The 25,611-nt window shown below is 45.8% G+C and overlaps 1 long non-coding RNA gene across 1 annotated transcript in view; it reads left to right on the forward strand.

The window, feature by feature from the left end:
• The first annotated feature begins 652 nt into the window (after positions 1 to 652).
• Positions 653 to 25,611, forward strand: part of LOC139361180 (uncharacterized) — a 31,078-nt gene continuing 6,119 nt past the window's right edge. The window contains exon 1 of the long non-coding RNA XR_011618745.1: positions 653 to 1,507. This is a non-coding gene — a long non-coding RNA (uncharacterized lncRNA). The remainder of the gene's footprint in view (positions 1,508 to 25,611) is intronic.

A 25,611-nucleotide genomic window follows, 5' to 3' on the forward strand; every position in this document is an offset into this window, starting at 1 on the left:
AACCTCCACCTCCCGGGTTCAAACGATTCTCCTGCCTCAGCTTTCCCAGTAGCGGGACCACAGGTACACGCCACCACGATCGGCTAAGTTTTTGTATTTTTAGCAGAGATGGGGTTTCATCTTGTTGGCCAGGCTGGTTTCGAACTCCTGGCCTCAAGTGATCCACCTGCCTCGGCCCCACAAAGTACTGGGATTACAGGCGCGAGCCACCGCGCCCGGCCCTTCTTCAGTCCTAACGCCCACCATACGTGCTTCCAAATGTTTGCTGAATGACAAGGTGAACGAGAGAATGGGACTACGTGACTTCGGGCAGCAGGCAATCCTATTCCTTGGACCTCAGTTTCCCTTTTTGTAAAGCACGCCTGTCTCTCGCTCTCTGCCCTAAAAGCCTGAGTTCTGGGCTTGAGATGAGCGCGTCCTGTAGACCAGACTGCAGGTGGACGTTGAGCTGGGTCTTCTAGAAGGCCAGGATCCGGTCAGCTCTTGGGTCCAGTCCTCCCGCGGAACCCTGTACGCCCAGTCCCAGCGCCTTCCCGCCCAACCTCCATTTGTTCCCCCAGGCCCCGCCCTCTCCGTGCAGCTCGCTCTCCGTTGGCCAGGGGGCGGGCCTTGGGCGCCCGCCTCCGCTGGGGGCGGGGTGGCGGGCGGCGAGCGGGGCCTTGTGCACCTGCAGGGTGTGTGTCCCGGCCGCAGCCCCGCGCCAGCTGCAGCTCCTTGCTCCGAGCCGGATCCTGAGCGGGGAACACGCGCTGAAGCGGCGGCGGCGGCCCCGCCCCGGGACTCCATTGTTGAGGCTGCCTCCGCTCTGTAGGCTGCTCAGCTGCGCTCCAGTTGGCCCAGGCGCCGCGGCGAGGAGCGGGCGCTGTGAGCCAGCGGCCTGAGGTGAGACCGGGTGACGGGGTCTGCGGACCGGGCGGGGTTCTCTACGCCGGGCGTGGCGGCTTCGAGTTGGATTCCGCAGGGTCCGAAGTCGGGATCCGAGGTCCTTGCGCCTGGGCTTTGTCTCGGCCTCGGGTGGCACCGGGGGCTTCGCGCCTGCTGCGATACCGCGTGGGCCTGCGCGGGGGTCCCGGTCGCCCTGCGGGTGGGGGCCGGTCCCCACTGCTCCCCGGATCCCCGCGTCTGCCGCGGAGGGGACTGCATGGACCCGGGCGCTGGCTTCTGAGCCGAGATGACGTCACTGCACTCCAGCGTGGGCGACCGAGTGAAACTCCGTCTCGAAAAAAAAAAACTTGGTAAAATGTTTTACCCAGCCTAGGTACGTGTGGTAGAGCCGAATGAAAGCTTAGAAAAAGATGACTTGAGAACTAGCCCAGCAGAGGAATCAGGTGGGATGTGTTGTTACTGAGTAAGTGAAATTTGCACCTGCTTTCTCCCAGGCCTCCTTGAGTTGTGTACAACAGAGAGCTCAGGTGTTGGGGGCAGTTGACCGGTTGAAGAATGCATTGCTATTATGGGAGGAACATTGGGCTTTGAAAAAGCAGAACTGGATCCACGTTCTTGCCTGGTAACTCTAACTATCATCTAGTTTGTAAAGGCGAATGCAGTTCACTGAAAAATTCTTATGACAGTGGGGAAAGGATTGGGGCGTCTGCATTGGTTTGTGTAATATAGGTCATATGAATGAGCATTTAGGCTGGAGGGAGGCTTTTCATCTCTATAACTTTACTTTCACAGGACAATTCCATCATGATTTGAAGATTTTTGAGTCAAAACTACATTATTCTGCTACGTGTTTCGGGGCAAATTTATACATACAATTTGCTTAAATATTTCAGATGATACAAGAATATATATGTGGGGTAAAAAGCTGAAATTTGCATTCCGCCTTCTCTAGAAGTAACCATTGTGAATAGTTAACTCTGTATTCCAGCTATTTTGTATCCTATAAATACACTGTGAACATTTGAGTGTATATAGACATGTATGTTACACACAGTTTTAGAGATGGAATATTGCTGTGTTGCCCATGCTAGTCTCAAACTCCTGGGCTCAAGTGACCGTCTCGCCTCAACCTCGCAAAGTTTTGGAATTACAGGCATAAGCCACCGCGCCTGGCCTGCATGAGTATATTTACTAATTGCTAAGTTACTCTGTTGAATACGTGTCTATTGAACTCCCCCATGTGCCAAGCATTGTTCTGAATACCTTATATGCACCAATTCACTTAATTTTTAGAGCAGCTCTATTATTGTGGCCCTTTTACAGTGAGGAAACTGAACCACAGAGAGGCTGGGGACGTCGTCTAACATGACACAGCCGGTGCTGTTGGAATTGAGGTTTGAACCGAGACAGCTGGCTTCAGATCTCTTATCTGTTATCATAGATGGCACACCCAAACCTTAGGGCCGTCTCCCAAGCCTTGCCTCCGATACGGGCTCGCCTGAGCTCTGCGAGAGCCATGTCTGTGAGGTGTCTTTCCTCTTTAAGAACACAAGTCTTGGAATTGTCGCAGACCCTGGTAGGACCTCTTGAGGACCAAAAACAGGGATTCTTCAAGCCTGCTCCAAGGGCCAGATCTCTGATTTAGCTACTTGGAAGGTAGACGTGGAAGACAGTAATTTTACCAGAACAAAAAGTCAGGATGGCTGGGCTGACTCAGCCAGATGCAGTGGCTCATGCCTGTAATCCCAGTACTTTGAGAGGCCGAGGCAGGTGGATCACCTGAGGTCGTGAGTTCGACAGCAGCCTGACCAACAAGTTGAAACTCCGTCTCTACTAAAAATATAAAAAGTAGCTGGGCGTGGTGGCAGGTGCCTGTAATCCCAGGTACTTGGGAGGCTGAGGCAGGAGAATTGCTTGAACACGGTTGGTAGAGGTGGCAGTGAGCTAAGATTATGCCACTGTACTCCAGCTTGGGTGACAGAGTGAGACTCCGTCTCAAAAAAAAAAAAAAGAAGAACAATGGTTGGCTGACTCATAGGGAAGAGGCCCCACAGCAGCCGTAGGACCTTGGCCACTTGGGTGGAAAAGAAGGAAGGAAGAGTTTCACCCATGGCGGTGACCTGGACTGCAGAAACCACACTAAACAGTCCACCTCCTGGAGCCTGGCCACCCCATTTGCTTCTCTTCTCCTTGGGTAGAGGGCGTGGGGAGCTTTCTAGCCCGGAGGCTGAGCAGCGCAGCTTCTAACCAGGGTAGGTGTTTGTCTGTCCCTGGGAATACAGACAGCATTCTCATAAGCAGCCCAAATCCTCCTGAACAGCTTTTTGTAGGGTGGGGCGGGGCAGAGGGTCATTTTGACTCGTAGGTACCTTTTCCACTTTCACTGCTGATAACTGTGTTACAGATTAAAGTTTTGTTTTTGATACTGAAGAGGGCTTAAGAGAGTGAGCTATTATGGCACATCTAAGTCTGCTAAAATAGAACCACGGGGTAGTGTAGGAAAATCTCTTCTAAATTATGGATCATATATGGTGAACGTTAGAAGTCATGTGTACCTAAGTTGAAAAATCAAAACATGTCTTGTATTGGGGTGACCCCGGTAAGTCTGGGTGCCACTGCGCCTTGTGTGAACACAGGATGCTGAGGTGTAGGGATCAACAGGCTTTTTCTGGACATCTTCCGCTTCTCTCTTGGAGTAAAGTGGGGCGACAGTAGGAGTGCACAGCTGTTGGTCCCCTAAATTTGTCAGCTGTTTTTCCTGTGGGATTCCATTTAATGCAATCTTGGAGGTAAAATTATTTTATTGAAGATGAAGATAGAGGCTTAAAGAAGTTAAGAAAATTGTTCAAGGTCACGTCAATTTTTTATTTTTATTTTTATTTTTATTTTTTTGAGACTCAGTTTTGCTCTTGCCCAGGCTGGAGTGCAATGGCGTGATCTCGGTTCACCACAACCTCTACTTCCCAGGTTCAAGTGGTTCTCCTGCCTCAGTCTCCCGAGTAGCTGGGATGTCAGGCATGCACCACCATGCCAGGCTGATTTTGTATTTTTAGTAGGGATGGAGTTTTTCCATGTTGGTTAGGCTGGTCTTGAACTCCCAACCTCGGTTGAACCACCCGACTCAGCCTCCCCAAGTGCTGGGATTACAGGTGTGAGCCACCACGCCTGGCCGAGGCCATGTAATTTCTTAAGTGGAAAGATGAAGTACTTGATGAACCCAGAAGTTTGACGTCAAGGCCCTTGATCTTTCCATAACACGTGGTTCCTTCCCTGGTTGGTGGGAGTGACTGAAGAACTTAAGGAAGCTGTGTTTTGTGGAAAGAGGACCTGAGGGGTGTATGGTCTTTCCAGGCTTGGAATCTGCCATGCTGGGCTTCTGAATTGTATAGCGTGGCCATATAGAGAGAAGCCCCTCATTTAAGACTTGTTTTTTGGGGGAAATAAAGGAAGGCTGCCCACATGAGACAGGCAGAGGCGACTTTCTCAGAAGTGCTGTGGCAAGGGAGTTGGCACTATCACTTGCGTGTGGCACAGACTGATATGCAAGTGAATGGCGGATGAGGAGTGGGAAAGCTTCAGGATGGAAAAGAACGGCTCCCAGTGGAGGCTGTTGTGAGGGCTGGAGGCGGCTGTGCAGAAGCGGAGTGTCCTTGGTTGATTAGGGGTATATTTGGCTTTCTCTGAATGATCCTAACTGGAAACAGCGGCCAAAATTAGGGTGGCTGTTAGTTTTGAGTCAAGTCCTGGCCACCTAGGACAGAGTCGTTTCTTAGTTTCTGGGTTGTGGAGAGAGAGCAGTCTGGCTTCCTGTCTGAAGTGCTAGCCTGGCTGGCCTCCTGGCTGTTGACTGTAGATAGGGGATTGGTTTCCTGGGTGGGCAGCTACAGGTTGTGGTCTGAGTTCTGTCTTTCTACATATGATCAGGCATGATCTGTTTGTATATTCAGTCCCTCATTTTTCTTGTCAGTAAAAATATCAAATGACAAATTGGATACATTGGGAACTTTTTAGATGTCTGTGTCCCCTGGAGGAAGTTTTCACGTTCACATTTAATCAGAATGAATATAAACAATTGGGCCATTTATCTTGAAGGTTTAAAATAGGAAATCTTCAACAATACTACCTCGGCGCCCTTGCTTGTCTGTCCATCGATAGGGAATGTGTTTTTATCCACCGCCGGCTCATCGTCCACCAGTTTGTGGTTGATCCACTTCTCTATACGTCTTGTCTTGTGTGCATCTCATTGTTTGCTAGTGTTAGCTTTCCCCTTCGTCAGTGTGGTTTATTTGTGTAGTATCTGTTGGTAGGAAGTTATTTGTGGAATTTGTGAATGGAAGGGACCTTGGAGGTCTGCTAGGTCAGCCCAGTGATTTTCAAGAAAAATGGAAATACAGCGAAATGTTCCAGCTCTTTTTGGTGACAAAACCAGGAATAGAAAGCAGTGTTCCTTGTACCACAATGTCATTGAAAGACAGCTCAATGTGCGCCTAAAATGCAGAGTAACTAACTTTCATTTATCTCTGCTTCTGACTCTTGTTATCAGACATTTTAAATTGACCTTAATGTGTTAGCAGAAATATGAAAAGTCCCGACTTGTTTACATATAAGGTACTTTGTCGCCTACTCATTTGGTTGTTTTTTTCAACAGGATTGAAAAGACATTGTTATAAACTGAATGTTTATGTCTCCCCCAGATTCTTGTACTGGAGCCCTAACTGCCAGTGTGATGGTATTAGAGGGTAGGACCTTTGGGAGGTGATTAGGGTTAGATGAGGTCATGAGCATGGGCCCTGGTCTGACAGGATTAGTGCCCTTAGAAGAAGAGAAACCAGACCAGGTGTGGTGGCTCACACCTGTAATCCCAGCACTTTGGGAAGCCGAAGTGGGCAGATCACGAGGTCAGGAGATTGAGACCATCCTGAAACCGTGTTTCTACTAAAAATACAAAAATTTGTTGGGTGTGGTGGCACGTGCCTGTAATCCCAGCTACTCGGGAGGCTGAGGCAGAGAGTTGCTTGAACCAGAGGGTCGGAGGTTGCAGTGAGCTGAGATTGTGCCACAGCACTCTAGCCTGGTGACAGAGCAAGACTCTGTCTCAAAAAAAAAAAAAAAATATAGAGGAGAAAGCAGAGAGCTCCCACTCCCCTGGTGTGAGGAAACAAGAAGAAAGGTGGCTGTCTGCAAGCCAGGAAGAGGTCCCTGTCCGGGAACTGAGTTGGCCGACACTTTGATCTTGGACTTCCAGCCTCCAGAGCTGTGAGAAATAAACTACTGTTTAAACCACATAGCCTATGGTGTTTTTTATGGTATTTGCCTACGGTATTATGGCCATCTGATTTGACTGATACAGAGATGGTTCCAGAATACTGTATCCTGTATCTAAGTTGGTGATGCCATGAAAATAAACGTGGTAGTTCATTCCTTTCTATAAAGATAGCGCCGTGAGCCCAGGGCCCTTGCTTGTGTCTTAGTTGTGTCGTTTTCTTATAATAGCTTCCTAATTTCTCTTCTCCCTCTCTAATTTATATTATATATCTGGATTAAATCATATAGGGTATGATTTTATACTTTATGTCTATACAAACTTGTAGTGATTTTATTTCATTTTATTTGATTTTTGAGACATGCCCTTGCTCTGTTGCTCAAGCTGGAATGCAGGCGTGCCCTGACAGCTCACTGTAACCCTAAATTCCTGGGCTCAAGTGATCCTCCCGCCTCAGTCTCCTGAGTAGCTGGGACTACAGATGTGCTATCCTGCCTAGCTAATTTTTAATTTTTTTGTAAGGATAGAATCTTGCCGTGTTGTCCAGAGTGGTTTCAAACTCCTGGCCTGAAGCAGTCCTCTCGCCTCAGCCTCTCAAAGCACCGGATTACAGGCTTGAGCCGCCACACCCGGCCAAGTGATTTTTCATTGTTAAGATCAAGGACAGGTTCCCTGGCTTGGCATTCAAGGCTCATGATCAGGTCGTGATATGCAAGTTTGGGTTTCAGTGTTTCCATTCCCGCCATGAGCCTTGCGCTCCAGCTTGTTTCCTAAGCCCTGTTCTGAAACCCAGCCTGAGAGCTGCACTTAGAATTTATACCTTCTCATCTCTTCATCGTCTTCGCCTATGTTCTTATCTCCATCTGGGCCATCGTCTTCGCCTATGTTCTTATCTCCATCTGGGACATCGTCTCCACACTTCTGCCTCTTTAAATCTTCTCCATCCTTCAAGACTTGAAATACTCGCTTCCTTTACATGATCCCCGCTCTGACATCCAAGCTAGAATTAATCCTTCTTCCTTTGAACTCTGATAGTGCTTAATGTTTTTCATCCTTTAATTATACAGCAGTCCTGTGTGTTAGATATTATTATTCTCCCAGTTTTTCATAGTTACTTTGAAAATATTTGCTATAGTCATATATTTTGAATACGTAATATGAGCGACATTCAAAAGGTCCTGGAGAGTGAAAGGCAGTCCTACTCCCATCACTGCTCTGTGACCACTCTTGCCAGTTTTTGTTTGTTTGTTTTTCCAAGGCAGAGGCTTGCTCTGTCACCAGGCTGGCGTGATCTCAGCTCTCTACAACCTCCGCCTCCCAGCTTCAAGCGATTCTCCTGCATCAACCTCCTGAGTAGCTGGGACTACAGGTGTGCTCCACCACGCCCAGATAATGTTTGTATTTTGAGTAGAGACGGTGTTTCACCATGTTGACCAGGATGGTCTGGATATCTTGGCCTAGTGATCCACCTGCCTCAGCCTCTCAAAGTGCTGGGATTACACGAGTGAGCCACTGTGCCCAGCCTGTGTGTCTTGTTTTTAAAAACACAGATGTTGGCATAAGATAAACACGGTTGTCCACCGGTAAGTATTTAGGTTGTTCCCAACCGTTTGGATTAATCAATGCTGAGTTGTACATAATTCTTGCATATTTGCGTGAATATGTTCATAGGATGCATTGCTAGAAATGGAATTGTGGGATCCAGTGTTCTGCGAATTTTAAATGTTGATGGGTGTTGCTGGATTCCCTTCTGTTAGGGCCATACCGTTATCTCACTGTCAATGTGTAAGGGCGCCTATTTCTATTTCCTTGCCAACAGTTTCTTCTCAGCTGTTTTCTTTGACATCACACACACACAAATAGCCCCCTTGTTCCATAAAACGTGGACATTTTACATTTATACTTAAAGTGTGCTCACACTGACTGAAGCCCTGTGTTGCAGTGATGTGTGCTGCTAGGATTGTGGCTCTGTTTCGAATTTGCTAGCCAGGCTATGGCTTTCCAGGCAGGTATTTTTTGTTCATGTTGTTGCTGCCATTGGGCTGTGTGAATTTCCCTCCACTGCCCAGCCAGATTTCCTTTCCAGTGGACGAGCTTAGTGTCTCATCCAGCAGCCCTGTTTCCTGGTGACCTGGGCCGAGTGTCTTATCGGGTAGCCCTGTTTCCTAATGACCTGGACCGAGTGTCTCATCCGGCAGCCCTGTTTCCTGGTGATCTGGACCCAGTGTCTCATCCGGCAGCCCTGTTTCCTGGTGGTCTGGGCCGAGTGTCTCATCCGGCAGCTCTGTTTCCTGGTGATCTGGGCTGAATGCCTCCATGAGAAGTTGCACCCATCTTCTCCAGTAGTGCATCTTTTCACAGCACGCAAAACTTTTTTACCGTGTTTCCAGTGGGACAGGCACTAGCTCTTTTCTGGGCATCAGGAGACCTGGCTTTGTTCTGGTTCAAGCCACAGCTGGTGAGTTACCAAAGACAAGTCGCATCTGGTCCCTGGTCCTTTGCTTTATAAGTGGAATCACAGTCCGAGTGGACATCACTGCCCTGGTCTCTATGCGGTGCTGAGTGTTGTGGGGATGATGGCTAAGTGTCAGGGTGCATTTCCACCACTAGGGGATTACAGTCCAGCAAAGACACAGGAGAAAAACTAACAGCCCCGGGCAGGTACACAGAACCAGAGGAGTTTGAAAGGGTGGTTCCAAGCTCCTTGGTGTGATTGATGTGATCACAATAAACATTTTATCTCTAAGTCTTGGGCCATTGGACCAAGAGAAGAGAGAGCTGGTGTTGAGTTGTAGTGAGAGGTGCGTGGTTTGTGTGCCTGCTGAGCCTGGCTTGGACTCAATTCCATTAAGTCCAATTCCATTTTACCTTCTGTTTCCACCTTTTTCATGCTCCTGCTTGTTTCTCCAGAAAAAATTGCAATAAATTCCTTTCAAAAACTTTACAAAAGCCATAGATGCTTATTGAAAATAGTTCAAATGATATGGAAGGCAGAAAGATAGTGAGTGTTTTTCTGTTGTGTGTTTGGATGAATGTGTCTTTGGGGTAGTCACTATTAACACTGGGTGTATTTCCTTCCAGATCTTTTCCAGTGTACCTACAAATATATATGTACACTTTGTAAAAAACAAAATAGTACCTGATAAACACTGAGTCCCCCTACTCCCACTGCACAGTCTACATGGACATCTTTCCATGGTGATACGATGAGACCTGATCGACTCCTTTCGTTCGCTGGAGTGGCGGGTAATAATAGCTACAGATAACTCACCTTCAGTGGGCATTTACCATGTGACAGTGTCTGTGCTCCAGGCAGGCTACATGAAGTGGGTCTTAAGGCTTTTTACAACAATGCTATGGGTGAACACAGTAATTGTTAACATTTTGCAAATGATAGAATTGCAGTAAGGAGAAGCAAAGCTGCTTGCTCAAACTCATGACAGAATTCCCGAGAGAGAGAGAGAGAGAGAACACTTTTAAAACAATTGTTGTTATAGTCAGATGATTTATGATCATTTGAAGAAATAGTGCATTCAGTGAATACATTTCAGGGTCTGGTACAGTCTGGGAGCTGTTCCTGAAAATGCACTGGGCTAGAGATAAGGGAGAGGTCCATTGGCCCTGGGCCCCTAGTGCAAGGAGGGAGGTCCCGGGGAAAGGGGGCATGGAAAGGAGGTCTCTGAACAAACCTTGCAACATCCATTTCTGCTGAGTCCGGTCCGAGGTCTGGTTCTTGACATGTACACTTTTCAGAGATACTTGGTTTCGATTTTTATCATGGCTCACCTGAGCAGCCATGGTTTCGAACTGCCTGGAGATGTGGTCTGGCAGGCCAGTGCTATGGCCATCCTTCCCGCTCCTGCAGGAGGGGAGTCATCCTGGGACTAGAGGGCTTCGCCTGTAATCAGCTATCTCATAATAAGTGGATTTGATGCTGGTTTCGCTAAGTCAGGAAACTTCTCATTTGGAAGGAAAACTGATATTTGTTTTTGGGTTTTGCTGAGGAGCCACAGGGTTTAGAGCAGGGACTGGAAGTTTGTTGACACACACGTGAGCGCACTCAAACATCTTCCATGAAACGTGGAAATAAACACAGTGTTTCAGAGAGGTCCCTGGCTTTGGGATATAAATATTTCTGTAACAGAATGGCACTGGATGTCTGCTGTATTTTTTTCTCTGCTATTTTGGCAAGTTTTATTTGGGTGTGTGTCTCCTGTACAGCAGGTATGACATCAGTTTTTGCCACCAAGTATTTACAGCCTTGGTACCTCCTATGTGGGTCACTTTTATGCCCTGGTTTCTTTGGGGAAATTGTAGGTCTCCTACCCAAAGCACGTTGCCCATTTCAAGGTGCTCCTGGTTTCTGAACACCTGTGGCAGTGCCTTCCATGTGGGTGAAGCCAGCCGAGAAAGTACCCCTCCCCAGGGAGTGGGGACTGGTGATTGCCTGAGTGAGGAGGCCAGGTATGAGCCCTGGACTAAAACTTGTGACCGACTGCTTTTCCTTCCCCTCCTCTCCCTCCTATTTTTCCACCACCTCAACTTTTTAAAAATTTCTTATTAAAAATTAAGCAATTATTTCTGTTTCCTTTATTCTCTATTCCTTGCTAATCATATGCAGAGTGAGTCTGGGACAGTGGAAAGTTGTACTTAGCTTCAGATGATCCTACCAGTCCCGCATTGAGGGGCTTCCGCCAGGCGGCATTGTCATGTGGCGTTGTGGAGGTTCTCCTTTCAGTCCTCAGCGTTAACCAGCAGAGGCAGGTGGTACTTATTCCTGGCTAATGTTGAGAAAATTGAATTCAAAGTGGCTAAGGGAACTTCCCAAAGTCACATAAGAAGTAGCAGAGTAGAACCAAACACAGATTGTCTCTGAATCAGGCAGGTTGTTAGATTCCAAAATGGGCTCTTAGTTTTTGGAGGTCAAATAGCTGAACAGACACAGATATTTCTTTTTTCTTCTTCCTTTTTTTTTTTTTTTTTTTTTTTTTTTTGAGCTAGGGTTTTGCTATGCTGCCCAGGCTGGTCAAGGCTCAAGCTGTCCTCCTGCCTTAGCGTTCTAAGTGCTGGGCTTACAGGTTTGTGTCACCACACCCAATCGAACAGACATTTCTTTAAAGAAGACATACAAATGGCCAAAAAATACGTGAAAAAAATGCTCAGCATCACTTATAATCAGAGAAATGCAAATCAAAACCGCAGTGAGGTATCATCTCACCTGTTAGGATGAGTATTATCAAAAAGACAAAAAGTAACAAGTGCTGGCGAGGATATGGAGACAAAGGAGCTCTTACACACTGTAGGGGGGTGTACACTAGAGCAGCTGGCTGGGCGTGGGGCACACGCTGACATCCCAGCACTTTGGGAGGCCGAGGCGGGCAGATCACCTGATATCAGGAGTTGGAAACCAGCCTGGCCAACATGGTGAAACCCCGTCTCTACTAAAAACACAGAAATTAGCTGGGAGCGGTGGATCATACCTGTAATCCCAGCACTGTTGGGCGGCTGAGGTGGGTGGGTCACTTGAGCCCAGGAGTTCAAGACCAGCCTGGCCAACGTGGTGAAACCCCATCTCTACTAAAAAATACAAAACTTCGCCAGGTGTAGTGGCGGGTGCCCGTAATCCCAGCTACTCAGGAGGCTGAGGCATGAGAACCACTGGAACCCGGGAGGCAGATGCTACAGTAAGCAAGCCGAGATTGCACCACTGTATTCCAGCCTGGGCCACAGTGAGACTGTCTCGAAGAGAAAAAAGAAAAAGAGTAAGAGTAAGTTAGGGCACCCACTATGGCAAACAGTATGGAGGTTCCTCAGAAAACTGCAAATGAAATTACAGTGTGATCCAGCAGTCCCACTACAGTGTAGATACCCAAAGAAAAGGAAATCAGTGTCGGAGGGGCATCTGCACCTCTATGTTTCCTCCAGCACTGTTCACCATAGCCAAGATATGGAATCAGCCTCGGTGTCCAACAGCAGATGATGGATAGAGAAAATGTGGTGTTTATACACAATGGAGTACTATTCAGCCATAACACGGGATGAAGTCCTGTTATTCTCAGCAACGTGGATGGAACTGGAAGATATTATGAAATAAGCCAGGGACAGGAAGTTACACAGCACATGTTCTCTTATGTGGAAGGCAAAAAAGAGTGGATCTCATTGAAGTTGAAAGTAGACAGAGGATCCTAGAGGGTGAGAAGAGTGGGGGAAGAGGAAGATAGGGAGAAATTAGTTAAAGGATACAAAATTATAGCTGGATAGGAATAAGTTCTAGTGTTCTATAACATAGGATGACTATAGTCAACAAGAACATGTAGTTTCAGGCTGGGCGCGGTGGCTCATGCCTGTAATCCTAGCACTTTGGGAGGCTGAGGTGGGTGGATCACCTGAGGTCAGGAGTTTGAGACCAGTCTGGCCAACGTGGTGAAACCCCGTCTCTACTAAAAATACAAAAATTAGCTGGGCATAGTGGTGGGTGCCTGTAATCCCAGCTACCAGGGAGGCCGAGGCAGGAGAATAGCTTGAACCTGGGAAGGAGATGTTGCAGTGAGCTGAGATCACACCACTGCCCTCTAGCCTGGGCAACAGAGCAAGACTTTGTCTCAAAAAAAAAAAAAAATATATATATATATATATATATATATATATAGTTCCAGATAATTGGAGGAAGGGTATTGAAAGTTACCAACACAAAGAAATGATAAATGTTTGAGATGGTGGATATGCTAATTATGCTGATCACATACATTACATGTATTATAACATCACTCTGTGTACTCCATACATATGTACAGTACACAATTATGTGTCAATTAAAAACTGAACTTAGATTGGAATGGCTATGAAGTAGCTAGCTTTTTCATATTTTTGATATAGACCCTAGGCATTTATTTTAAGTAAACTACCCTTGGCTTCAGGAAATGTTTAGTATTCGAGTTTTAACCTTGCATTTGATAATATAGAGAAGTAAAACTGTAGGTTTACTTTCGATACGGTCATAGGGGTTTGCAGTGATGACTTTTTTATGTAATAAGGGGAAATATACCTTAATTACTAGGCATACATGCTCATTATTCTTACTCTTACACATTTTTAGTTGTTGTCCAGGCATTGTGATACTTATGTAAACAGTATGCAATATCTTAGGTAGGAATCAGAATTTTAAGGTAAGAATACTTAGAGTTACATATTTTCAAACTTTCAAACTGGACATTTTACATGTCCATTATATAACAGTAATTAAATTTGAAAAAGACAATACCTGTCTTTAATATGGGTGATGCTCTAGGATTTTTTTTTTTTTTTTGGAGAGAGCGTCTGACTTTCTCCCAGGCTGGAGTGTAGTGGTCCGATCATGGCTCACTGCAGCCTCAGCCTCATAGGCTCGAGAGATCCTCCCACCTCAGCCTCCCAAGTAGCTGGGACCACAGGTGTACAACACCATGCCCAGCTAATGTTTAAAATGTTTGCAGAGACAGGGCCTTCCTCTGTTGCTCAGGCTGGTCTGGAATCCTGGGTTCAAGTGATTCTCCTGCTTCATCCTCCCAAAGTGCTGTGATTACAGGCATGTGCCACTGCCTGGCCCCATATAAGTGGGATGATGACTTGAGCCTAGGAGTTCCAGACCAGCCTGGGTAACATGGCTCAAGACCCTGTCTCTACAAAAACTAAAAAAATGAACTGGTCACCGTGGCACCTGCCTGTGGTGCCAGCTACTCCAGGAGACTGAGGCAGGAGGATAACTTGAGCCCAGGAGTCGAGGCTGCAGTGAGCTCTGATCTTGTCATTGCATTCCAGCCTGGGTGACAGAGTGAGACCTTGTCTCTTAAAAAAAGTTACTGACTACCTGATTATTCATACGAAAAAAAACCTGAACTCTGATCTAAACCTCATACCTCGTACAAAAATTAACTCAAAATAGATCATGGATTAAAACGTGAAATACAAAATAAAGATGAAAGGAGGAGATAGAGACTGGGAGAAACTATTTGCAAACCACATGTCTGATAAAGGACTCATATCTATAATATATAAAGAACTATCCAAATTCAGCAGTGAAACCAAATCATCTAGTTTGAAAATGAATAGCAGACCTGAAGAGACATTTCAGATAACATATAAGCACATGAAAAGATGTGCAACATCATGAGCCATCAGAAAAATGCACACTAAAGCCACGTCACTATACACCTATCAGAATGCCTAAAATAAAAAGTAGTAACAAGACCAATGCTGGTGAGGATGCAGGGAAACCGGATCACTCACACTTGGCTGGTGGGAATGGAAGATGGTAGGGCCATTCTGGAAAACAGCTTGACAGTTTCTTAAAAAGCTAAATGTGCAATTGCCGTAGGAGGCAGCATTCACATTCATGGGCTGCTATCCCAGAGAAATGAGGACTTATGTTCACACAAAAGCCTATATGTATCTGTTCATAGCAGCAGCATTTATAAAGGCTAGAAACTGGAAACAGCCCAGAGACTGCTCAGCAGGTGAATGGTTAAACAATCTGGTGCACCCAGGCCCCAGATACCACTCTGCAGTAGTTAATGACATCCTTGTTCATCAGTCTTTCAAAGTAGAAACCACCATCATGCTTAATCCCCTTTTTTCCATCCTGGGTCTGAGTGGACTTCATTTTGCATTTCTTTCCAATACATTTTCCCTCTGTCCTTTCTGGTTGTGCCTCATGCCTGATTTGAACTGTTGTAAGAGCCACCGAATTGTTTCTCTGTCTCATCATGGAATCCTTTCTACACTTCATGCCCCACATTGCCATTGGAACAATCTTTCCAAAACATGAACAAACTAACTTAAAAGAAATAGATAGCCTTCCAAATAAGTATAAGCTTTCTGTTAGAAGTTTGACTTCTTGTCTATAGGGAACCCCAGGACTGTAGAGAGACGGATTTGCTGTCTGCATTTTCAGATCAGGCAGAAATCCCTGGAGGGGCCCATGTGGAATAGTGGCACAAATACCGGTTCTAGAATCAGAAGCCCTCATATCCTGGTTCTAACACTAGCTGGATGTTCTTGGGAAAATTTTGGTTTCAAACCTCAGTATGAGGAAGCATACCCAAGGGATCACACAAGGCTGCTGGGAGAAGCGGATGAGGGGCATGGTGAACATGCTGTGTAATCCGTGAAGCACGTCGTATGTGTGAGAAGTGGAGCTGTGTGGATAACGGTTCTGGAATCATTGTATGAAAACGATGGAAAACACATTCGTAGTTCTGCCTGATGATAGCACTGGGCACCTGTGTTGTACATGCCTGCAACATGGGTGAGGCCCGGGTCAGTACAGCTCACAGTTTGCTTTTCATGCAGTTAGAAAGGCCCGAGAGGACCCTTCCCCCCTCCAGCTGTAGGAAGGAGGCGGCTGTCTCCTGCCTCTATTTGGTGGGATTGTCTGTGGCTCCTTGGGGACAGGAATGCAGGGAGTGGGGGAAGAAAGCCGGCCTGACTGCTCACTAGTCAGCCTTCCCCCAGGGAGGAGTGGAGGGGCCATTTCGTGGTAACTTGCCAAGTCTTTTTTAACCCATCTGCTCTTAGAAATGATCAGCATGACCAAGTAAAAGACCCGTTAGAGACAGATGGGCTGTGTGTCCCGTGCCTTTGTGGCTTTGTGGCCTCAGAGCTGCCAGAACTCGATAGCTTTCTGGGGAATGCTGGGTCAGCCAAGGGGCTGAAAAGAGTGAGAGGAAGAAAATTCCCCCTCGCTGCTCTGGTCTGGGAGTGATTACTGAGGAGAGTGGCATGGAGGGCCCAGCCGTGGGGTCCCTCTCAAGCACGCCCTCACCGCAGTGGGAATGCGGATCTCAACTTCCCTAGGCCTCCGTGATTTTCGTCTGTCACATACTCACGTCCAGCAGGGATGTCTATGGTGATGAGATGAGGGAGCATCCTAGCACATGTGGCACTTAGTAGGCTTGCGGTGAGTGGACGCTGGTGTCAGTGGAACAGGAGACTGGGAGCTGTTCTGTATGGAAAACTATGCCAGGGCATTTTTTTCACCCGGCAATTTGTTTGGTTTGGACTGGAATAAATCTCTGATGTTGGTTTCTTTGCCAATATTATTAGGGAGTGGAGCCTAACTTGTTAACTTAGCCCGATTCATAGTGCTTAGAATCTCAGTGAGTGTGTGTTGAACTGAGTGGAAGTGTGAGAGCATCTTGGACAGTGGTTTGCAAACCTAGCTGCATCTGGATGGTTGTGAAAAAAGCATGCTTGCTTACTCCCGACCAGTTGAAATAGAATCTGCAGGAATGGAGCCTGGGCAGCTCTAGTGCTGTTAAAAACCCCCAGGTGGTTCTGATGTACCGTAAAGGTTGAGATCCACTGATCCACAGTGAATTGGAGGCCTGGATCATAGACATGCCTTACGCTTTCACCAGCTTAGAATGGCTCTTGTGCTTTAGAACTGTGAAAACAAAGTGTTACCCAAACAAATGTGGAAACAGTCTAAATGCCACCTCCTGTTACTACCTGCCATCAAGTATATTTAGCAGTTATTCACTCTTTCCTGATATCTACCCATTCCACCTTTTCTTCATGGAACAATAATTTGACAGTTGGTTATGCAGAACCAGAGTAAGTCTAGTTTGATTGGCGGGAAATGATTTTGGGTATGAAGTACTCTTTAGGCATTTACTGAACTCTTGTTTGTACCACCGCTGTGCTGGACAGTTTATAAATATCACTTCTTTAAACAAGGCCTATTGAGTCAGGCTGCCTGGGTTTTGCTAAGTAGTTGTGTCATTTGGGGCAAGTTTTTAAGCTTATATAAACCTAACTTTCATCTATGAAATGGGATGACAAGGGGTCATTATCATCTCACAGGATCGTGCAAATGTGTGTGTAAAGTGCTTAGTTTCGTGCCTAACACATAATAACTAGTTAATAAAGTTATTACACCATCGTCGTCATATTTAAATGTAAATATTAAGAGCTAATAAATTTGTAAAAGGTACTATACCTTTACCCCTTGACTACTTTAGTTTTAAGTGGTTGGGTTAATTTATCCCTTAAATATTGGCCTCTTGAATACCTTGAATTTCAATTGAACGTAGCCAGAGGATTTCATAATTGGACCATTGCCTCTGGAAGTTGGAGCTTTGTTTGTTCGTTTGGTTTCACTTCCTACACTAAGCATGTGGCTGTGCACACCTTTATGGTGACTTCTGGTACTGGGGAATCAAAGCTTCATTCGCTTCTTTGGAGGAGATGATCTTATGCTATACGAAGCACTCAGACTTTGTTAACTGTGTACCATCCAGACAAGACCAGGTGCTTCCCATGGCAGCCTGTCCTTTTCTTAGCTCTCTCATCAATCTAGCCTGTTCCTTCTATTCCTCTTTATACTAGAACTTGTCTTTGAACAAGGAATGTTGTTTTGTCACTGCTAGGTCTCCAGCAATTAGTAATGCCTAGCACACACTAGGTGCCTCCTGAATGTTAATAGGTGATAATCTAGCAGAAGACAAGATAAATCCACAGGTTGAGATTTAAGCTGTGTGGTACGAACGCTGCATTGGCAAACTTATTAAATCAATTTTGTTAATACAAGTTTAACATATTTTAGTAAGTGACTTAATTCAGGAATCATTTACTGAGTGTCTTCTAGGCCAGACACTGGGGACAGAAAGGTAATAATATATGATCCCTGTCTCATGCACAGGAAGTCTAGTGTGATGGACGGGCACGTGCCAATGGCTGTCATGGAATATGGTGAACATTAAGATAAAGGGGCACCCTGTGTGCCCTTGGAGCACAGAGCAGGGTTTGTGTTCTGGGAACATGGGCTCCATGTGAAAACACAATTTAAATTTTCTTTTTTCTTTTTCCTTTTTTTTTTTTTTTTTTTTTTTTTGAGACAGAGTCTTGCTCTGTGGTCCAGGCTGGAGTACAGTGATGTGATCTCGGCTCACTGCAACGTGCTTCCCCCAGGTTCAAGCGATTCTCGTGCCTCAGCCTCCCGAGTAGCTGGGATAACAGGGGTGCGCCACCACGCCTGGCTAATTTTTGCATTTATAGTAGAAATGGAGTTTCACCATGCTGACCGGGCTGGTCTTGGACTCCTGACATCAGGTGATCCTCCCACCTCGGCCTTCCAAACTTCTGGAATTATAGGCATGTATGTATTCATCCTTTTAAATATCTGCGGGTAGAACTTAACTTTAAATGGGTACTAATTAAACTATTGAATGACTTTAGTATGGATTGAATGACTTTGCTTGGGCCTCGTTTTTAATTTCCTTCATTAGAGAAAAAAAAAAAATGCACATTGAATATCCCTCGTCCAAACTGCTTGGAACCAGAAGTGTCTCAGATTTCTTTACATTTTTGGATTTTTGAATATTTGTATTATACTTGCTGGTTGAGCCTCCTGAATTCAAAAATCCAGAGTCTGAGCTGTTCCAATGAACATTTCGTTGAGCGTCACGTCGGCACTCAAAAGTTGTAGATTTCAGAGTTTCTGGTTAGGGAGACTCATCCTGTATGGGTGCTGGAATGTCACAGGAGATCTGGACCAGAGGTTGGGTGACTAGGCTTTGGTTTTCGCTTTGTTACTAAACAGGCTGTTTTCTTCCATAAGCTCAGCTTTAGATCCCCCGGTTGTCAAAGAACGGAATGGGCCATCTGATGTTTAAGGCCTCTGTTAGTTCTGACTTGGAGACACCTGGCTTCAGTTCATCTTCCTTAGGAGTGGACAAAGAATATGGGAATTTTGAAATTGTTAGTCAACATCTACAGGGTCATTGCAGCCTGGTTTTGGGTAAAGGTCATCTTTAGTGAGCCCAGGGAGAAACAGTGGTTTAGCTGTCAGCTGAGAGGGGTAAGCGGTCCTATTAATTTTCCTCTGTGTTAGTGAAAGCATTGTGTTAAGGGTCACAGCGTTAGTGGAGCAGGCTGGAAAGAGGAGGGGAACTCACTGTTACAGGTTATATTGAATGTCTTTAGTCACTAAATGCTTTTTATGATATGTTTTTCGGGATTTCAGTGTTGTATGATTTCTCTGTGTTAAGCACAGGAAATTTAACATCAGCAAAAAAGAATGCTCTTTCTTTTTTTTTTTTTTCTTCTTTGAGAGGGACTTTTGCTCTTGTCACCCAGGCTGGAGTGCAGTGGCGTGATCTCAGCTCACTGCAACCTCGACCTCCTGAGTTCAAGGGATTTTCCTGCCTCAGCCTCCTGAGTAGCTGGAATTACAGGTGCCTGCCAGCATGCCCGGCTAATTTTTGTATTTTTAGTACAGATGGGGCTTTGTCATATTGGCCAGGCTGTTCTTGAACTTCTGACCTCAGGTGATCTTCCTCCCTCGGCTTCCCAAATTGCTGGGATTACGGGCATGCGCCGCCATGCCTGGCCTTGAATGTTCTTTCTATGGGAATCTACGAAAGCCAGCTTTTGAGTCTAGTGGCAGAAAACCTCTTCTTCATTGTTGAGCTGTGCTGTGAGCTTGGAGGGCTTCAAGTCCAGCTGAAAAAGCTGTAGTTTTTTAGGTCAGTTGGCTGTCTTGGAGAACTTAATGAGCACTGGGCTGGAGTGATACTGTCAGAGTTCATGAGCTGTTTGAGACTCTCAAAGCCTAGATACTGGGGTTGCCCAAATACGTCAGCTGGACTCACTATTTGTCTCGGGAGTCGGGGGATGGAAAATGCTGTGGTCTTAACTCTTCTCTTAATTTGACAGTGCTGTTATTAATGCTAAGAATGATTTCATACGTTTGCATTTTGCTTTGTAATTCACAGAGAATTTTAAAATCCGTTATCTGATTTTATTCCCTCAGCAGTTCTGTGAAAAAGGTAGAACACTTTCATATCTTCTGTTTTCCCGTGATTCTCTTGTGGCTCACAGAGCTAAGAGCCTTCACCAAGGTCATAGGGTGAATGAGTTGCAGAGCTGGGAGTAGAGGCTCAGGCTTCTAGTGACCCTGTTTCTTCCTTGATAGCTCGCTCTGGTGGCGCTATGTTCAGGTAACTGCGCATGCTCGGTTTGGTCTTTTGTAAATCCCTGCCCCATTTCGGGGGAGGTTCTTGGGAGGCTTCTATTCATTTTGGAGCATTTAAGTATCTTGTCCTCTCTCCCTCTTCCCAGATGCATGGGCATTTCTGCAGGCGCCCAGGCTGCCCCTTGTGCGTGGGGACGTCTCCTGCCTCCACGTTGCTTGAACGCCGCCTTCTGAAGGGGCTCTTCCCCACATGGAACCCCCTCGTGCTGCCTCCACACTGCAGGCTGTTCGGTAAATGTTCCTAAGTCAGCATCGTTGTTTTCTAGAAATGGGACGGGGTATGGATGCCAAGTTCTTTTCTGTGTGAAGTCTTCGATTGTATCATCTTGCCTTCCCCGTGTGTGCTCCTTGAGGTTGTCGCTGTGCTGCGGTCATCTGTGTTCCCTAGGGTGCTTCCCTTGGAGTCCTGGCCGTATTAGACATGCAGTCAGTGTTCACGGCCTAAATGAGAAAAAGGCCAACAGAGCCATTAAATCTGGAAAATGACAAGTGAGGGAAAGGAATTTTTATTGAAGGCATGTGAAAAAGAAATCTCTTTAGAAAAGTTGACCTGTTTCTCAACTGGAGTTGAATTTCAGCTCAGAAAAGCAGCTGTGTGCCGAGGGCTTTGGGATTTCAGTTTGTGACAGATGAATTGAATTTGTTGTTGTATGAATGTGTTATCCTTTTGTGGTTTTATTAGGCCTTTCTCCCAAATGGAATCGATTTTTCTATAAAACTCACACTTCCTTTTTGAGAAGTGTAACAATAATTGTATGGGATGGTCTCCCAAAAGATAACCAGCCAGGAACCAAACACACTGCCTGAGACTCACGGCCCCTGGTTTCTGCCTGTGCAGCTGCAGGGCAGAGAGGCACGCTCGAGCTGAAATCAAGACGCATGTCTGCATCTTCTCTTTCTTGACTGCTGTTTCGTCTCTGAGCTGGCCTGCCTTCAACGTCTAGGAGCTTGGTGGGTGTAGACACATTACGGTATGGAGGAGGGATATGGCATTGCCGCAGCCAGGAGACTCGCTGAAGTCTCTGTTCTCTTCCTGCTCACTGCTCTGACTTTGTACAAGTCACATTTGTAGGGCTGTGCACAGTGGCTTACACCTGTAATCCCAGCACTTTGGGAGGCCGACCTGGGAGGATCTCTTGAGCCCAGAGTTTGGAACCAGTCTGGGCAACATGGTGAAAGCCCATCCCTACAAAAAATAAAAATTAAAAAATTAGCCAGGTGTGGTGGCTCACGCCTGTAATCCCAGCTACTGGAGAGGCTGAGGTGCGAGAATCACTTGAGCCTGGGAAGTCGAGGCTGCAGTGAACCATCATCACGCCACTGCACTCCAGCCTGGTCAGAGCAAGACCTTGTCTCAAAACAGACAAAAACAAACAAACAAAAACCCATGTGTAATAGTGGCAGTAGTTAACTTTTGAAAGTTTGAAGAAAAGTTTCTAAATCGCCTGTGACCATGGACAATTTACTTAGCCTTTCTATGCCTCAGTTTCCTCATCTATGAAAAATGAGAGAATATGGTACTGATCTTACAGGATCATTAAACCATTGCCCAGATTGCTTATAGAGCTAGAGCTTTTTCCTTGAAGTACCTGAGTATGGCTGTCAGACATCTGAAACCGGAAGCCATCTTACAACATCATTTGGATGTTACCCCCTCTCCGCCCTTTTTTTCCATTTGTAAGGGACAAGGATCCAGGAAGGAAAGTATCAGCTTACAAAGGCTTTTGTTACAATTAATCCTTCATGTTCTTTCTTTTGGTATCTTATTCTCTGTTTACATTTTTTTTTTTTTTTTTTTTTTACATTTTTTGAGACAGAGTCTTACTCTGTCACCCAGGCTGGAGTGCAGTGGCACGATCTCGGCTCACTCCAACCTCTGCCTCCCAGGTTCAAGTGATTCTTGTGCCTCAGCTTCCTGAGTAACTGAGATTACAGGCGTGTGCCACCACGTCCAGCTAATTTCTATGTTTTTAGTGGAGACAAGGTTTTGTCGTGTTGGTCAGGCTGATCTTGAACTCCTGAACTCAGGTGATCTGCCTGCCTCAGTCTCCCAAAGAGCTGAGATTACAGGTGTGAGCCACTGCGCCCGGCCGCTGTTTCCATTTTGTAACACTAGCGTCACCCCATTGTAGGGTGGCTAGGGGTATTATTCTTTCCTGTTTCCTGGTGTATTTTCCTCTACAGTCTTGATCACTCCTTAACATACTTTTTGGTTGTCTGTCGCTACTTACAAAAATATATGTTCGCTGTTATATCACCAGTGCCTGGCACATAGATAGTCAATATTTGTTGAATGAATGAATGAATGAATGGGCTGAAAGAACCTTATTCTTCTTTCTTCTGTCACTTTACACCAAATGCTTTTGGAAAATGCTATGTGAACAGGGATCGTAAGCAGCAGAGGTTACACACATGGCTGTGGGATAGCCCATCATCCTCAGATACTTGTCTAGAAGGAGGTGGAGTACTTGAGTAGAAATGATACAAGATAACTTCTTCAGGAAATCAGCCAAGTGTCACAGCTTTTCACACAGGCGTGTGATGTTAGTGTATTTGTGTATGAAGAGCTGTCGTGGCCTAGAATCACGGGCCTTTAGATCCCTTGTACAGATAGAAAAGTAAAGGCAGAGGCCCAGGAATGCTGTAGGCCACCGAGGTAGAGTCCCTGTCTGTCCTTCTCAGTGTCCGGTCACTTCTCACTGCACTCCCCTCTTTACTCCTAAAGCCACTTTCCCTGACTCTGAATGTGTAACCACGAGGGAGAAAATGTACTCCAGGCTCACAATTTGTGGAGAAAAAGCCCAGCACCTAAAAATAATGTTCACAAAGTTTGTACCTAGAAAACGTGGCCATTTCTATCATGTCTTTGAATTTCCCTGTTTCTCATAAATTTTATAAACAAGACAGTAGAAGGAGATTCGTGAACAGCAACTTTAGAACAAGGGGGAAAAGATCAAACCTAGAGCATTCCAGTTTCTGTTTTCTTCTCTGTTTAGGGCTGAGGCACTTTAGCTTCCTGTCTAAGGGACTACTCAAATCTGATTAGAAGCCATTGTGGGCTGGTAATTATCCATAATTTTAGGAAGACAGATGTAGCACCAACTCTGTTCTCTAATAGCAGGCTTATTAATTTTAAATTTGCATGGCAGGAGAATCAGATGGCGAGGTGAGATAAGCATTCAGATGCTTGGTCAATGATAGCTGTTTACTTCCATGTATCACATGGGGATTTGGGACCGGGGAAGCCCGCTGAGAACTGATGATTATCTGTCCGCTAACCCGCTGGGTTCTTTTTCCTCCTGAGCTCAGAAAGATTGCTCCTACTGCAGCCAGGGAAGACAGGTTGTTGACTGGTTAGAAATCATGGTAGGTTATTTTCTCCACTCGCAGTTTGCAGTTGGAAAGCAGAGCTATCAAGAAGTTGTCTCTGTTGTGTTTCAAATCTGGGTGCTTAAAAAATTATGTAAGTAATTTAATCATTTCTTTAACAGTAGTTGTGTGTGTTCTTGATGCGAATGAGAGGTGCATTCCCTTGTAAAATCCCTGGGACTTTATAGGAGGATGTGAGCCTTAGAAGAGAAGTTGGTTTTCTAGATGATCATGTAGCACTAGACAAAGACGTTGATTGAAGCGATTTAAAAAAATTTTGTCTGAGTTCAGATTTTACACCAATATTTAGAAAATCTGCAAAAGAACTTTTAGGAATGTTCTCAGGCATCCAGTTCAGCCCCCTGCGCACATTGTCATAAAATCCGAGTGTGTGCACAGGGAGACGCATTCCTTTCTGTTCTCATCACAGGTCCTTCCCTGGCTCTGCACCTGCCTGTCATGCGCGTCCGTGTGAAGAGACCACCAAACAGGCTTTGTGTGAACAATAAAGCTTTTTAATCACCTGGGTGCAGGCGGGCTGAGTCTGAAAAAGAGAGTCAGCGAAGGGAGATAAGGGTGGGGGCGTTTTATAGGATTTGGGAAGGTAAAGGAAAATTACAGTCAAAGAGGGGTTGTTCTCTGGTGGGCAGGAGTGGGAGTCACAAGGTGCTCAGTGTGGGAGCTTTTTGAGCCAGGAGAAGGAATTTCACAAGATAATATAATCGCTTAAGGCAAGAACCGGTCATTTTCACTTCTTTTGTGGTAGAATGTCATCAGTTAAGGTGGGACAGGGCATTTGCACTTCTTTTGTGATTCTTCAGTTACTTCAGGTCATCTGGGTGTATACATGCAAGTCACAGGGGATGCGATGGCTTGGCTTGGGCTCAGAAGCATGACATTGTCCTCTTCCCGACCTTCCCTACCTTTTCCCTCCTGTGCGGTTCTCTCACAAAGTGAATGGCCTCAGCCACAGCTTCTCTGCAGCTGCATCAGACTGTGGCGACAGGAGTGGTGGCTCCTGCAGGGCCTGCTGTCCCCACTGAGCCCAGTCTTGCTTGCCGCTGGAACCTGGTCATCATTTTGCACTGAAAGTATGTAATTCTACGGAATGAGAGCCAACATGCTGGGAATGGAGGCGTCTTTATCACGGTGCTCTGCATATTTTAATCTTGTGTGGAAAGTATGGAAAAGTATGTGATACCTGTGGTTTGATGTCAGAAGGACGTTGTGAACTTGACGTGGACTGAGGATGTTCAGGTGCAACAGGCACCCTGGCTTCATTAAATGAGACTTCCGCATCTCCCTGCCAGGCATGCACAGGTGTATGGCCACATCTTATGTGTTATCCTTATCTAGAGTGCGCCTTGTCGTCACGTTTAAAGTTACATGATGATATTCTGCCTCATAGAGTAGGTCCCAAACCGCATTCAACACAGAAATGCACTCTTGCTATTATACATGGAAAGTGCTTTCATATACCAAGTGGGAGAGCAGTCCTAAAATCTGGGCTGGAATCGCAGAAGGAAGGCTTTGGGAAGCAACAGATTCCCTAGTCCAAAGCTGATTTTTGATGAACCTAGAAACAGGACCAAGAAAAGTGAATTTGCCTAAGGCCCTGACAATGTCACACGGTAGCATTTGAACCTAGCAGTTTCTTGACCTATTTCTTTAAATGATTAGTCATGCTTCCTCTGATTCCTATATAAACGTATTCCTCATTCATTCTTTTGTTTCAGTGAATTATTGCGGTGCTACCACGTGGCAGTATTTGAGTCAAAATGTGGCAGTGTTTATCCCTTTCCAAGGTTTTTAGTTGTACAGTTTGTAAAAGTTGTGCTAACAGTTTCTTGTTGGTTGCAAGGTGTCCTTTCAGAAGCCAATTGTGTGGTGTATTTATATTGATTGTTGGAGGTAGTTTGGTTAGAACCTACTTTGAGTGGCTGGCGTGGGCCTGGGGGACAATAAGAGCTGCCTGCTTCATGGGTAGAGATGAAGTAATTGCTTCCTGGGAAGTACCATCCTCCTGGCCACACTCTCCAGCCCATTTCCTTTGTGGTGGTTTCCTCGCATCTGCATGGTTCTG

Source organism: Macaca nemestrina (genome assembly GCF_043159975.1).
Source record: "Macaca nemestrina isolate mMacNem1 chromosome 14 unlocalized genomic scaffold, mMacNem.hap1 SUPER_14_unloc_2, whole genome shotgun sequence".
Classification (NCBI taxonomy): domain Eukaryota; kingdom Metazoa; phylum Chordata; class Mammalia; order Primates; family Cercopithecidae; genus Macaca; species Macaca nemestrina.